The sequence below is a fragment of the Ostrinia furnacalis genome, unplaced genomic scaffold (genome assembly GCF_004193835.3).
Source record: "Ostrinia furnacalis isolate ACB-3 unplaced genomic scaffold, ASM419383v2 OfSCF2047, whole genome shotgun sequence".
Taxonomy (NCBI): Eukaryota; Metazoa; Arthropoda; class Insecta; order Lepidoptera; family Crambidae; genus Ostrinia; species Ostrinia furnacalis.
In genome coordinates this window covers 591813-608894 of record NW_021132286.1, presented here as the reverse complement: position 1 = coordinate 608894, position 17082 = coordinate 591813, and the positions used below count along the sequence as shown (strand labels likewise).

At 35.8% G+C, this 17082-nt stretch overlaps 1 protein-coding gene across 1 annotated transcript in view; it reads left to right on the top strand.

The window, feature by feature from the left end:
- Positions 1–1017: 1017 nt before the first annotated feature.
- aus (argus) overlaps positions 1018–17082 on the top strand; it is a 144344-nt gene continuing 128279 nt past the window's right edge. Inside the window, exon 1 of the mRNA XM_028306740.1 lies at positions 1018–1276. The gene's annotated coding sequence lies outside the window, so the exon portion shown is untranslated. The remainder of the gene's footprint in view (positions 1277–17082) is intronic.

Sequence of the window (17082 nt, the reverse complement as noted above, 5' to 3'; positions counted from 1 at the left end):
ACCCATTTGCGAACCAATTGGTAGAACTAATTGAAACGAAAATCCGGGCTTTAAAATTTAACGGTGTGCCGATAACATTCAGAACCCTTACTAAGCCTTAATTATCGCCTAGTGAAATGTCAATAAACCTGACGTTTCGAACGTTTTTTCCCCCTTTCTAATTTGTTAGCCCTAAAATCCTGGCCCTATATTTTTGAACCGACTAATTTGTTTTGGCCTCCCCCGTCCCGCGGGCTCGATACAAAGTATGATGACAAAGAACTTTGGGAGGTGAGACGTGGGGGTCGGTGCAAATTGGTCGCGTTACCCTGCATTGGGAAGGGTAGTACAGGGTTGGACACGCACAGCTCTGTCACGTTCCGTCGGCAGCGGGGTGAGAGAGATGGCGTTGCTGTTGCCAATTTTTCGGCTACGTTCCGTTACACGCAGATACCTTTAATTACGAAAAAGCTTTTCGTTGAAATTAGGAAAGTAGGTAATTAATATTTATTTTAATAGGTTGATCGCATTATAAAAAATAAAAACTTAAAATTACGAAACATGACTTAATTAGGTTAAGGTACACATCAGTGTTTATAAATACTTATGTGGAAGATAATTTGAACAAATCAAAATGTTTAGTACTCAATTATTAGATAAAATAAAATATGTCAATGTTACATTATTTCATTTAGAAGTTCGAATTATTTATAGGTAGAATATACGCAAGAGCACTAATAACAACAACAAGATAAATAAATCTTGTTTTTAACAGATAAGAAAATCTTTTAAACATTAAATTATTTGCGTGATTCAATTATTATTTTGTACTAGGTAGTGCACTAATGAAGCAAATAATCAGCTGACATTGAAAACAATGTAACTACGACTTAAAAACAATTTAAAAAAGCGCGTCGCTTGAAAAAAAACTGACTCCAAAACGAAACCCAATCCGACACTGAGCGTGAAACGGAACGCGTTTGAAACATTCGCCGGCTGCCCCGTTCGCCCGGGGTGACCAACTCAGTCGTATTTAGTTGTGTGCGCGCACCGTCCGCGCAACGCCGCGCGCCGGCCCTCCCAAAAACGCTACAAAATAACCATCAAACCATATAATAATCACCCAAATAACACCTACAATGTGATCCTATGTGCTCCTTAGTGCGTATGAAGTAATACCAAAAAATAATAACAAGTGTGTGAGTGATAATAATAAAGAATCCAAAGGTGGAAGAATCCAGTGATTATGGAACAATATCTAATGGATAAATCGGCGGTTACAGTGGCTATTTGATCGGTACTGTGTTGTCAACAATAAAGGTCTCAGTTCTTGAACCACTGCAGTGGGTCGAGCTTCTGATACAATATGCTAATAGCTTTCTTTCTACTGCAAACAAAAACTCTGCACTATACTGCAGTACTGATTTGAGTTGCAAATTTCGCACGCTTATATTTTGATTTGTCGGTTCGGTGTTTAACTGTTTGACTAACTGATTTTGCAATCGAAAACCTTTATCCGATTCCGATACATACGAAAACCTTTTTTAAATAAGATGTACCATTTATTCTTTCATCGTTTTTTTTTCCCAACCCATTGTTATTATCTTGTCAGAATTTGTGTTCGAAATTTGAGTTCGATGCGTTCCAATTTTGATTTTGAAACGCAGCTGGTACAATAACAATAAAAAAACAAAACACTATACGTATTTTCTCTTTTTTTATTTAATTTTCTTGATTTGACCATGCTATCCCAATCTAAGTTTCCATTTCATTTACATGCGTTGTGTAAGCTTAGTATGTTATTGGATTAGCAGGTGATTCTCCCCTAGCACGGGCCAAACAGTTATTTCCTTTGTGCAGATGAGTGTTTGCGCTAATTTCCTGCTCTATTCCAGTTATTAAGGTCTGGATTTCGATCTACCTAAATACTAGAAGTGTATTTGGTTCTATTTTGTTTTTGTTATGAGAATAACGCAACGTAGTTTTTGTTTCTTTTTGTTAAATTCTTCTTTTTTATAGTCTGTATTATAATACGATATTTTGAAATAATGTGCAAGTATGGTAATTCTAATCGTCAATGCTCTATTTATAGCTCTTGTTGGAACGAATTAAAAACAAAAAGACCACAAAATAAAATAAAACCGTCCCTTTGCCGTCGTATCAGAGAAAAAAGCGGGCACGCATTTTTTCCATGAAAAAGTTGCTTAGCTTTAACTGTCAAACTTGTATTCATTGGTGGAATAAATCATACGATAGCATGACGGCAAAAAACCAACTTTATAAGGGCTCTTAGACAATTTATTGATATATTTCACATCGAGAGCGAGCTCTACTTTATTGCGAGATTTATGATCGGATAACTTTTTTAATGTCAATCTAAAATAGTGGAAAAGGATAATAATAATGATACCTATACTTGTTAGTTTAGTTTATAGAAAACTGATCTTGGTACGGGTTTATGGCCGTTTTTCCATAAATATGAACTGTTTTGGGCAATGTACTCGTAATAATGAAGTGAGATTCGATTATTATGAGTTCACCGAGAATAATAGCGACGATATCCAACCCTGTAATGCCTGCCTATTATTTTCAAGCTATTTAAATTAGAATTTATGTTTTTAGTAGGCAACTCTTTCATGATGATGCGAGAATATACTATTCATTCGAACATCTTCTATGTGAAACTGCAATTTGCCACATCATTAAAAATACTATACGTATAGATATTCGCTGATTCAAAGGACGCAACCCTTTAATCTCCCTTCGTTCTTTGAAAACAGCTTAGATGAGTTACAATCAAAAGGACACTTGAGCAATAAGCAGCTAGTAATAAAAATAATCCCCTGAAAGAACCAATACCAGTCTAAGCCAAAGGAGCGAGAGCCCAACAAAAATAAGAGAACAGTGAAGCTACGACTTATTTCTTGCTCCGGAAGTTATCAGGGTTTCGACCGGTTTCGTTTTAGGCCAGGAGACTGGTTGGCAAAACATTGATGGAACAGAAAAACTAGATTAAACTTTGCCCGCAGTTTTGCTCGCTTGATTACGGTAAATTGTAGCTGGCACACAAGCTATATTTTGGAGTATAAGCTTCACCTAAAGTCTTTATGTTTTTGCCTAAAAGGGCAACGAATCATCCATCCCCAGATATTGGTATAATGTTTTAAGAAACACAGGGCTAGTGTAGGTAAGGTATCCGCAAGGACGAATCAACAATGCGCAAAATTAAATTATGTATTTTCAATTTAACTAAAAGATGACGAAAACTGCTAAATCATTGTAGAGATAGTTACAATAAACGTTTGTTAAAAGCCCCGAGATTTTTTTTAATTGAGATTGCTGCAAAAAACAATAATCATATTTGCAAACATTTCCCTTTTATAAAAGTAATTCGTTAATTACAGAACGACCTCTGGTGGCTCTAGCCCTCGGTCTACAAAACTAGATACGTACAATCCGGCTTTACGTTTGTTCATTTTGGAGCAAGAGAAATGCTGATTATCTTTAGTATTCGTTCTTTATATTCCGTCCTATTTATAGCCCTCTCACCGAACTAGCCTCTATTGATAACATCATCAAGAATTTATGGCGTTTTTATGTACAACGTGACTGTGTCAGCGACTTTATCTACTCGGACGTGTGTTTTAGAATCGAATTTTGAAATAAAATAGCTTCTGGCAGCGGGTTTGCCCACGTTTTTGCGATGAGAGTACCTTAATCCCACAAAAACAAAAATAATCTTAGGTAACCTGAGTAATGTTGGGTTACGAACAACTCTTTCAACAACAATTTCATCCCTTTTCTAAGGTTCATTTTGGAATAGTGAGAGGTAGCTCACTATTCCAAAATGCATTGAAATTAGTGTAGCAAATTAGATTTGGCTAACTTTTTTTAAAGCTTTTTTCTTGATATAATATTTTCCAATGAGTTTATACCACCAGCGGGCAAAGAGTTTTAATAAACAATATCATTGGAATTGGAAAAAACTATAAAAATTAAAAATTTACTACTTACCCTACATTACTGCCATTAGGCAGTGCAATTTTTATTGATACTAATGCAATGATTGATATTTAAAAAAATTAATATAATCCTTTTTCATAAATTGCCTTTCAAAATAAAGGCCACGCCAAAACGAACGCAAAATTTTGAACACTCAAAATAGGCTGTATTCATTATTTACATCCGAGCAAGGAAGGCAAGGAGGTTTAGTCTCTGGCGGTCACATTTGCAATGCAATGAAGCCACATTTAAGGACTTGCCACACTGGGTGCGATCTGCGGGCAGCGGTCAAGTCAAAGTGAATGCTGGCCGCATTAAAAATGAAAAAATGAAAATGAAAATATTTTATTCAGCGACACAAAACAGCATCAAAAATATTTAACAAAAGTAAAGAGAGTAGGTAATGTGCGTGTCACCGAAACGGTATCCACTCAGCATCGTGTCGTAAGGGACACCACGACGCTGGTCTTCCGTGGATACTCGGAGGGCAAGAGGCACTGCTATAACACAGCAATACTACTTCGGTTGCAGTACAAGTAACACAGTTATCACTAAAAAAAACACACCGATTTATTAGCACCGATCGGTCAGCAAAACAATCTATCAGCGGTCGTCACAAGGCAATCTGTCAGCGGTGCTGTTTGCGTATCTTCTTCTTCGTCGCTACACTCTTGGCAGAGTGGTCGTGGTCGTCACTCATGGTTTGGTGGCAAACTTCACAATCCGTCGCCATTCCTACATTGCAGCCTTTTTTGTACACGTAGAGTGGACTATTGAGTGCGGTTTTGACCCGAGGGCTTAATGTGAGTTTACATCTAACGCACTCACTCAAAAAATGACATTAAATGTATGACGGATTGTACAGCGCCCCTAGCGGAAACGTTCAAGAACTAAAATATTCATACTAGTGAGCGCATTTGATGTAAACTCACACTCAGCCCACTGATCGGTCCAGCGCATTGCTCTTGTGCCCTCAACCTTGCCCTTCAAAATGTTCATGTTTCAGCCAAATGACGTCCACTGCTGGACAAAGGCCTCCCCCAAGGTTTTCCACAATGAACGGTCCTGCGCTGCCCGCATCCAGGCTCTTCCCGCGACCTTTACCAGATCGTCGGTCCACCTAGTAGGAGGCCTGCCCACGCTACGTCTTCCAGCCCGTGGTCGCCACTCGAGAACTTTCCTGCCCCAACGGCCATCGTCTCTACGAGCTATGTGCCCCGCCCACTGCCACTTGATTTTAGCAATTCTGCGAGCTATGTCGGTTACTTTGGTTCTCCTGCGGATCTCTTCATTTCTGATTCGATCACGCAGGGAAACTCCGAGCATAGTCCGCTCCATCGCCCTTTGGGTGACCTTGAGCCTTCTTATGAGGCCCATAGTAAGCGTACCTTCAAAATGTATAAAGACCGAAATTGTTGTTCATACATGATGTGGGCTGCGTTCACTTAGATCTGCCAGCTGCCCGCAGATCGCATCCAGTGTGGCAAGTCCTTTAGGTCCTACTGAGATTATAATTAAACACGAGAATAAATTAGCCTTTGAACAAGCCGAGGACCATTCGTTTGATGGAAACCCAATCTTATAAAGTGTGTGGGAGAAAAGGGGAAACGATGGACGTATGTAAAGTTTTGTACAAGCTTTTGCCGGCGACTTTACCCGCCTAGATTTCGGCTTGTTGCAGGAAGCCTTGCGAAAACACTTTATAATCGTAAAAAGTGTTTTATAATGCGTTTTCATAACGCTAATATGAGAATTGATTGATTCCCTATAAGGAATCTCATCCAATGATTCACCCCTTTCAAATTTTATTTTTAAGTAAAAGAGTATCCAATGTAATTCTTTATTATTAACGGTTCATTCATAAAACAGCTTTTTCATGCAGACACTCCTAAAATTAATCTTCTAATATTAATTACCACCCTTCAAAATTACGTGTTACCTTCACGATATAGCCAGCTGCCAGACAAATATAGCACGCAAGCACTAGAAAACTTTTTCACTAAAAATTACGAAACAGCAGTTGTTTCTTAAAAATTACAGTAATAACTCATATTTGAGGTAAAAATAGCTCGGCAAATGTTCCATAAATTGACTAAAATCGTCGAGTTCAAATTATAACATATTATAAAAGTTTGCAGAACGTTGACCGTTTCAAAGTCCTGATAAATTGCTTCTGGCCTCACTGGTTTCAATTACCTGAAGAGGTCCGATAATGACTCAAAAGAACACCGCCTTTTAAATTACATTCTTTATTACTGAAATCAGTTAGGACTAGTTGAAAACTGATATGCTTCTACTTTGGAATTTCAAACGTTTCACAGGTGACCTTTTTTATTCGAACCCACTGCCATTCGCTTAATAGGCGACCATTATGCTATAGAGATATTGCTTATCTTACACAATTTGTGTGTTTTTAAACTATTTGAAATTCTAATGTTTTAGTATGTCTCCAGTAAACGCTACAGGAGCGCTACCATCTCTTACGTTAGGACGTAACCAAGCATATTTATGCTATTAATTTTAATATCGCAGAAATTACGTTCTTTGATTAAATCTCGAGTCGTAATTCTCCAAATCATTCGTACTCGTATTACCATTCAAACCACCATGAAACCCAATTCAAAATTCATATCGATCAAACGATAAACTAGACAATCAAATCTATTTCACTCTATCGCAAATCCAATTTCAAACCAATAATTGAGTGTGCCCAAATTCAATTTTGGAACTATAAACGTATTTATTTCTGTTAACTGACGTCCCTTACCCTAAACAGGTGTGCGATGAACCGAAAAAGTGGGCCCAGGGCTTGACACTTCATTCGTGATGTTGACTGACAACACACAACTTACAGTTTTTCTGAACCAAACAATTGAGCACCCTATTTCATGGGTGGAAGGTTGAATGTATAGTGGAGGATTAAGGGAAGACACGTGTCATTTAAAAAGCGAACGAAGCGAGGCGCGTAAGCGTTGTCACATTTTGACGTGTGTTGTGTTTTGTTTAATTGGTATTTGTTTTTGGCCACGCAAAAAGGATGAGGGACAACATTTGCGAGAGACTGGCCAGCGGGAATGTAAACAACAATATTTGTTTTTATTAAATTTGGCTTTCGAAAATGTTTAGGCCACTTAAATTATAACAATAAAATAATAAAAGTTTAACTCTAAAATGTCATTAATTAAAACTTAAAAACCGATAGGTACTTTAATTGAAATGTTTTGGATTTCAAATAAACTTTTTAATGTTTTTTTACAAGAGCAGCAGCTGTATTTCGTAATTAAGTTCTCATCATGAACTATCATTACAACAATAAAAACTGACAGTGATTGATTGATTTCAACTTGGACACCATAAACAACAATAAAACAAACCAAACACGATACAGAGATACGTTCAAGAAGTGTATCGTTTGTTACCTATAAATAATCCGTAAACACATCTAATTAAGCGATAATATTTCCCAAAATTTGATCATAAAAATTTAATGCCATAATAAAATCGATTCTTTAAACTGCATTACCAAACATTCGGTACCATTAGCTACAGCTATAAAAATAACTCACGTAGATAAAATCAGTATCGTCGCCACACCATAGAAGACATAAAAAGATTATAATAAACTAGCGGCCGCCCGCGACTTCGTACGCGTGGATCCCGTTTTACCCCCTTCATCTATCTTACGCGGTTTAGATTTTTTCATACAAATGTTTTTTCCCGCTAACTCCCGTTCCCGTGGTAATTTTGAAATATCCTGTTGTAACTAAGCTTTAAGTTTACTAAGGTACCTGCATGCCAAATTTCAAGCGTCTAACTTAAGCGGTTTAGATTTTTCATACAAAAGGATTTTCCCGCTAATTCCCGTTCCCGTGAGAATTTCGGGAATTACTTGTTGTAACTAAGCTTTAAGTTTACTAATGTACCTACATGCCAAATTTCAAGCGTCTAACTTAAGCGGTTTAGATTTTTCATACTAAAAGATTTTCCCGCTAATTCCTGTTCCCGTGGGAATTCCTAAGTATACTATAACCTGCCCAGGAGTATGAAGAATAATTGTACCAAGTTTCGTTAAAATCCGTCGAGTAGTTTTTGTTTCTATAAGGAACATACAGACGGACAGACGGACAGACATACAGACAGACAGACAGACAAAATTTTTACTGATTGCATTTTTCGCATCAGTATCGATCACTAATCACCCCCTGATAGTTATTTTGAAAATATATTTCATGTACAGAATTGACCTCTCTACAGATTTATTATAAGTATAGATTAGTACGATCTGTGGTGGGGGCTTCCCCTCTATGTCATTACGATTTGTTCGATAACATTTCTACCAAGTACTTACAAGGACAGATAAGACTCCAGTTAGTTAATTACTTACTATTGTAGTGCTTTAGTAAAATGGGGCGATTCTATTAGTGTGGATATTGAAACTGCCGTAAAAGCGACTAGGGGACAAATATACGAAAATCAGGCCCCAATCCGTCTGGCCAGAGTGTGAACAGTGTAGATGAAATCCTCCATTTGCCTCTAGTAGAGCGAGTTGTGCACCTGCAGTGAAGAATAAATTACTAAATTACTTAGATGATGATGTTATCTATAATTGCATAATGATGATGATGATGTAATAAAATATTTTAAACCCTTGAAATAACTCAAGATTAGTGTGTATTAAACAGTAGTGGCAGATTAATCGTTCGTTCGTTTCAGCCAAATGACGTCCATTGCTGGACAAGGGCCTCCCCCAAGGATTTCCATGACGACTGGTCCTATGGTACCAGATCTTCGATCCTATGTCGTCGGTAGATTAAAAATTTCATTAAATTTCAGTGTCACAGATTCATTTCTATCGTATAGTTCGTTTTTTAAGACTACGTATTTATTTTAATCTAAAGTCTACTTAGTCAAATTTGTGTTTTTCACAACGGAAAATCATAATATTGAGTCCACTCAGACAATTTATCGTAGCTGCTTGCTAGCAATAAAAGGCTATGTTTAGCCGCTCCCGCAAAACAAACAAACGAATCCTAATATATTGCGGTCGTGGACAAAAGACACACAGCTATTGTGAGGACCGATTAGTTGAGAAGGGTTGTTGTAACTAAACTGAAATAGTACGGTTGATATAAATCACTAAACGCACGCGACTTTGTTTGCATGAAGTTAGACTTTAAATGGCAATGCCAGATTTTGTATGGAAGGTGGCGCCTTTTTTTTCGCGCGGCCATCGACCAAACTTTGTTTTTTGATTACAAAATAGTGTAATAAACCAAACTTACTATGGCATGCATACCTCTAAACTCAGTCTGAACTGAGTTACGAGCATTAGAAGTTTGATGATTTTCATACTAGATTTGCTTTTTGCGCGCAAGTTTTGTAAGAAATTGCAACAAAATATTGCGCTATTTTTTTATTGCGCTGATTCTGCTGCATACTGATGTCTGGAGCCTTTGATGGATGTTATTGTTTGTTTACACATACAATGCCACTATTTTAGTGTTTTAAAGCTACTTTCAGCCTAGTACCTACCTATCAATGGTAAGGTATAAGTTCCTAATTTACTACCTAATATCCAATAATGGTTGACTGGAATGCCGAATGGCATTAAGTTCGCCTTATTTAAGTTCGTGATTTATTTGTAAAGGATTTTACATCATACTACACATTTGTGTGCTAAAAATACTAGGTACTGACTGTATTATTTTATAAGTACGAGAATGATACTGGATACATCTAGAGTTTCAATACCAATGGCACTTTTATTATAAACTAGCACCAATTGCAACTACTCACGATGTAGAGTTGCACACTGTTTTATTTACAACTAACGAAGAAGGAACTAGCAGTGACTGTACGTACACTTATGCCAAACCCTCGGATGATTGACGCACCCTACCACCATTCAGTTTCACTACCAATCACGACATAACGACACTTTTTATACCAAAATAGCACCAATTGTAACTTATATCAATAAGCGAACATTGTCACAAACTAAGCGTAACGTACACTGCTTTATTTACAACTAGCTTTTGCCCGCGGCTTCACCCGCGTGAATTTTAGTTAGTCATAGATTGCCATAAATTAAAGCCTATATGTTATTCTGGGTTATAAACAATAATACTGTAAAGTTTCAACAAAATCCGTTCAGTAGTTTTTGCGTGAAAGAGTACCAAACATCCAGACATCCACACAAACTTTCGCAATAATAATATTAGTAGGATTAGTAAGACTAACGAAGTAGAAACTAGCAGTGACTATACACTTACTTATGCCAAACCTTCGGATGATTGACGCACCCTATCTCCAGCTAGCTGTCACGTCTGGAAACTTTACGGTAATTACTAACGTATGCAGACCAATGTTGGAAGCAGACATTCCCAAAACTATATTCCAGTAGCTTTCCACGAATTACTCCTTTGTTTTTTGGGTTCCTTCCGTTCTAACTGGAAGAGTTTCTGCCTATCCGTAAATATGCGATCATTCAAGTTAAGTAGGTACCTGGAAAATTACAAATATCATTCAAGTTCAGTTACTTCATGTAGATTAAATAAAAAAAAGTAAAAGACGAATTTACGAAACTTGTTCAAACTTAATCGTGTAAAAGTTTCAATTCTTTTTTGTGTTGAGTATGAAGTAAACATGTAGAGAATTACAAGTTATTTCTCGTAAATGAGTCTATTAATATTAAATCTATTTTTTTTTATTATAACTACACTGACGCAAATAAAGAAACTAAAATATTAAACTTAAAACTACAACAAAAAAAAGCTTGAGTAAAATTGCCATGAAATGTAATCCCATTGATATTGTGTATCTATTTTTTTTTTTTTTAAATAAAACCTCACAAACGTTCATCACAGGTGTGGGGCAGCTGAAAGAATTTTCGTTTCAAAGTGGGTGTCAAAACATTGACAGACTAATTATTTTTCGCACGCGAAATTCTCGTCAAACCCAAACCAACCCACCGCAGTAAGATGCCTAAAGTTGCCGTTATTTACTATAATTACAGCGTAGTATTTCTCAGCTGACTACTCAGAAATGCATTGGGTTTAAAAACGTAAAAAAATATTTTAGAAGAATTATTTTTGAATGTGCAAATGAATACGGATATTTACGGACATTGGGCCTTAATTCAACGCTTTGCATCCAAAATAATCACAAAAATTACACAATTTATTTTAATAACTACAGTGATATTTCCGTATACTTACTTACTTAGGTACTTGGTTTTTAAGAACCATCACCTTATTATTGCAATTTTGCTGAACATTAAAATCTATACCCACCGCCGATCGTGTGTAGAGGCCCCATATGTATATGTATTAATTAATTATGTAATTCGTTTTAAAGATCATCAACATACTACTACGCTAACACGCTTTAGTATAATCTTTTATCTTCTTAGCACACAGAATCCAGCACATCACTATTGTCAACTGCTATTTTCATCCGATAATTTTCGCCCGGCCCGCTGATCTGAGTGACGGCCACAGTTGGGCCCAACTGACAGCTGTCACAGTCACGTGACCCGCCAGTGGAACAGCCCTTTATTACTGCTCCAGCAGTACTGATCATTACTCACTGGATCGGAAGACTACATGACGTTTGTTAACAAAGTGCTTTATAAAAAACGGGCATGTGTGTTGATGGTATTAAAACCATTAGTACCTAATTTCGTGGTATTTTAATTAGACAGATGTTTTGTTTTTTGTTTTAACGTTTTTTTCCTTCTGATAAAACACTGGCATAGAAGTCAATCAAAATCAAAAGTATTTATTCAGTTTAGACCACAAGTGACACTTATGAACGTCAAAATATTATTATAGAAAATAATAAAAAAAGAAGAGGTAGCCCTTATAGTGCGTAGTTATAGTGTAATTAGTAGAATTATAGTGTAATTAGTAGAATATAAGAACCAAAATGGGTATTTTGAAGAACTAAGTCAAAGTCAAAGTCAAAATTTCTTTATTTGTTTAGACTAATAAATAGTTCTTACAAATCGTCATATGCTCTTAAGGAGCCTCTACATGTCTCATAATCTTTTTACCCTACCAGCGCTTCGAGACCAACATTTGGCAAGTGCTGAGAAGAAGCGCCGCAACAAACTCAGTCACAACTTACGACATTCTAAGCTTATCTCTAGGAAACCTACAAAAAGCTACAGAACTGTTAGTATTACCATAGAAAGTTTATCAATATATCCCTCGACATTGATAGATAAATCGCTCCAAGTTTCTAATAACAAATAAATGACCTTAACGATATACCTAGAATCTAGAATTCCACGAAGAACTATCTTAAACTAATTTGAGATCACTTACAATAAATTCTAAGCAATAAAAACATAAAACATCTGTGACAAAACACTGTCGTTCCCAGAAGTAGTCCCGATTTTTTAATTTAACGAGATTTCCATAAAACTCCCTGATAAGATCATAATACGAACAAACAGCGACAAAAATCCAATCAGCCGACGTTCCCAACGTTAAAACTATTAACCGATGTTTTCTCACTTTTATTACGAGCCCGTCCATTTTTATTGACTACAAACTTGTTCTATTTCTCTGCTCGTAATGTACTTTTCACTTTACGGTCTGTGTTGCAATGTAGTAAAGTTTATTATTGAAATGTTTTCTTGACAACGGTGAGAAGAATAGTATTGCGAAACTAGTAGATATCGTCCTATTTACAATGCTCTTTTAAGTAAATACTCTTTTAAGTTCAAATTCAAATAAATATTCACGCATGTTCGATTGGTCAAAATATTTATAATGTAATAATTTTAAATCAGAAAATGGCGCTATACATGTATGATAAAATGAAAGAGCTAAACATTTAACTGTGTTATTTTTTTAGTTATGTAAATATTGAACCCTAATATTTTCAAAACACAAACTTTAAAATCCAGAACATTTTAATAGTCAAACGTTTCATAAGCAAATTGAATTGCCAATAACAATAAAACACCTAAAAAGTTTATCCACTAAAATCCCAACCATTAACAGCTATTAATTGAACTGTGAAACAATAAATAAATATAGCTTATCGGTTATCGGATTTTGCAAATTACAATGGGAACTACAAAGAGGATTAATTATTTTTTGGGTTATACATCAGACTCTCCATTTTTGTGGCAAAATAGTGACTACTGAAACTATACAGGGTGGAATTTTGTAATGCCACCTGGAAGGAAAGTACTCTTAATATTGTAGATAGACATTTTTTCTCAAAGAAAATGTTCCTTTGTTTTTGAAAACAAACAGAACTGCATTCAAAGATTTCCAAAAATTAGCTTGCCACACCCGGAATTCGAACCAACTAAAATCTGTTAAAAATTACACCCCGTATTTTTATTGCATCGATCGTTAGGGTTAAGTATAAGGATGAAATCTCTCTAACAAACTCGATAAATCAAATGAAAGGAAAACCATGAAATCTTAAATGCATAAAAAAAAATTGTGTACAGGAAATTGTATGGTATGGTAGAGAATTTTCGAAAAAAATTCGTAAATCTTTGAATGCAGTTCTATTTCTTTTAAAAAATAAAGGAATGTCTTCTGTCAGTAAAATTTTCTATCTGCAGTATTAAGAGTACTTTACCTCCAGGTGGCATTACAAAATTCCACCCTGTATAAGATACAAGAGTTTACGTTCGTGAAAGCTCAGTGAAGCTTTAGGACTCACTTATTCGTGAAGTTCTGTAGCAAAAACAATGACTTCAAACGGCCTAGTTAGCCAGTGGGCGCGAGACTGAGATTGTCTGTCCACTATCCACATGCCTAAAAGCAAAGCTAGTATGTCTTTTTCTCTTGAGTTCGTAAAACATTGTTGTCAAAGGGATAGGTTAGACCATTTGACTTTTAAGATACTGAAGACTTGGGACTGACGCTCATGTGTGACTAATTGGTAACATTACAAATAACAACTTGTGTGGGTGGAAGCAGATTAATTTTCAAATATAAGAATACTAGCTTTCCGCCCGCGGCATCGCCCGCGTGGAATTTTGTCTGTCACAGAAAAACTTTATCGCGCGCGTCCCTGTTTCAAAAACCTAGGTAAAACTATCCTATGTCCTTTTCCGGGACTCAAACTCTAAAATTGGTTCAGTGGTTTAGGCGTGAAAGCGAGACAGACAGACAGACAGACCGACAGACAGAGTTACTTTCGCATTTATAATATTATAGTATAGATTTTATGAAAGTCCCTATTTTTCTGTCTATTTTAAATAAGAAATAATATAAGTTTCAATGATCTCATGTTGTTCCCTTTTAAAATAGAGAATGCAGCTGAAACTAAGTACAGTCAGCGTCAAATAGTTCGTGACATCCAAAGTATCCAATACGTTTGCATATACAAATACAAATACGAATACGAATACGAATACGAATACGAATACGAATACGAATACGAATACGAATACGAATACGAATACGAATACGAATACGAATACGAATACGAATACGAATACGAATACGAATACGAATACGAATACGAATACGAATACGAATACGAATACGAATACGAATACGAATACGAATACGAATACGAATACGAATACGAATACGAATACGAATACGAATACGAATANTTATATTTATTCGATTCTAAAATATATTCCCAAAAATTTTGAAAGGTGTTTTAATTTGTATCACTTGGATAATTATGATTTGTATTAGAAAGTGTTGTGAGTGTGACGCTTGAATGGAAGGAAGTCAACCTAACCTAACCAACTGGTATTTTTATACTGTGTAGCTGGGAGAGCTCTTTGGCGCGCTGTCTTCGGCGAAGTATTGCGCGCGCAGATTTTGACAGCGTGAAATACCTACTTTAGCAGAAATACCAAGCCTTAACAGCTATTAATTGAACTGTGCAACAATAAAGAAATATAGCTTATCGGTTATCGGATTTAGCAAATTACAATGGGAACTACAAAGAGGATTAATTATTTTTTGGGTTATACATCAGACTCTCCATTTTTGTGGCAAAATAGTGACTACTGAAACTATACAGGGTGGAATTTTGTAATGCCACCTGGAAGGAAAGTACTCTTAATATTGTAGATAGACATTTTTTCTCAAAGATAGAAATTCCTTTGTTTTTGAAAACAAACAGAACTGCATTCAAAGATTTCCAAAAATTAGCTTGCCACACCCGGAATTCGAACCAACTAAAATCTGTTAAAAATTACACCCCGTATTTTTATTGCATCGATCGTTAGGGTTAAGTATAAGGATGAAATCTCTCTAAAAAACTTGATAAATCAAATGAAAGGAAAACCATGAAATCTTAAATGATTTTAATTGTGTACAGGAAATTGTATGGTAGGTATGGTAGAGAATTTTCGAAAAAACATTCGAAAATCTTTGAATGCAGTTCTCTTTCTTTTAAAAAATAAAGGAATGTCTTCTGTCACTAAAATTTTCTATCTGCAGTATTAAGAGTACTTTCCCTCTAGGTGGCATTACAAAATTCCACCCTGTATAAGATACAAGAGTTTACGTTCGTGAAAGCTCAGTGAAGCTTTAGGAATCACTTATTCGTGATGTTCTGAAGCAAAAACAATGACTTCAAACGGCCTAGTTAGCCAGTGGGCGCGGGACTGAGATTGTCTGTCCACTGTCCACATGCCTAAAAGCAAAGCTAGTATGTCTTTTTCTCTTGAGTTCGTAAAACATTGTTGTCAAAGGGACAGGTTTTACCATTTGACTTTTATGATACTGAAGACATGGGACTGACGCTCATGTGTGACTATTTGGTAACGTTACAAATAACAACTTGTGTGGGTGGAAGCAGATTAATTTTCAAATATAAGAATACTAGCTTTCCGCCCGCGGCTTCGCCCGAGTGGAATTTTGTCTGTCACAGAAAAACTTTATCGCGCGCGTCCCTGTTTCAAAAACCGGGGTAAAAACTATCCTATGTCCTTTTCCGGGACTCAAACTATCTCTGAAATCGGTTCAGTGGTTTAGGCGTGAAAGCGAGACAGACAGACAGACAGACCGACAGACAGAGTTACTTTCGCATTTATAATATTATAGTATAGATTTTATGAAAGTCCCTATTTTTCTGTCTATTTTAGATAAGAAATAATATAACTTTCAATGATCTCATGTTGTTCCCTTTTAAAATAGAGAATGCAGCTGAAACTAAGTACAGTCAGCGTCAAAGAGTTCGTGACATCCAAAGTATCCAATACGTTAGCATATATTTGTTGCAATGGAATAAGGTTGTGTTGTCAGATTTTTGGTCACTTTGGTTATCACGAACTATTTGACACTGTACTCATGTTATTTCATAAAAATGTCGCGTTGTCGTGTCTATATTTTAAGGGCTGATTTTTCAATCGTCAGTTATCTTTTATCTGAAGAATAAACTTGTCATTTTGACATATTTCCCATACTGAAACTGTCATGTGCCAAACTTATTCTTCAGTTAAAAGTTATCCGACGATTGAAAAATCAGCCCTAAGTGTAATTGAACGCGATAGCTAAAAATCTTAAGTGTTATTGTGTTCTCTTCATCTCTGTTTATTTTTTGACAAGGTATCATTACAAAATTAAGATAACTATGTGGGTATTTCTCATCGCCACGGTTCTCATCGTCACCTTCGTGGCGAATTTTATTTCTAACTTATTTCAACTTTTTGTAAACAAAAATTGTAGCGCTTGATTTGAAGATTGTATTCTCAGTAAATCAGTCAAATAGTGAGTCTCGTTTGGAAGCTTTAACGTTTTGAATTTTTCGATGCCACGAAAGTGATTCTGTACTTCACAGCAATATTTTTTTCAAACTTTACTACTGTAAATGTTAAGTGTTTATAAAACATATATTTTGTCTTATTTTCATAGATAAAAAGCAATAACATAATTAAATAGGTACCTACTTAAATACAAGATAAAATTTTACCGATTAAGTCACCTACTAAGTTATAAGATTCTACGCAATTGGTTTTAAGGGTGACACTGGTGGCATTCTGAAATGCTAAAGAAGCAAAAAACGGATTATCAGTACCTCAATAAAAAAGAACTCTAACTGATTATCAGTCCTTCAACAAAAATATATTTTTATTTAGGCCAGAGGGCCTCGTATTTTTGT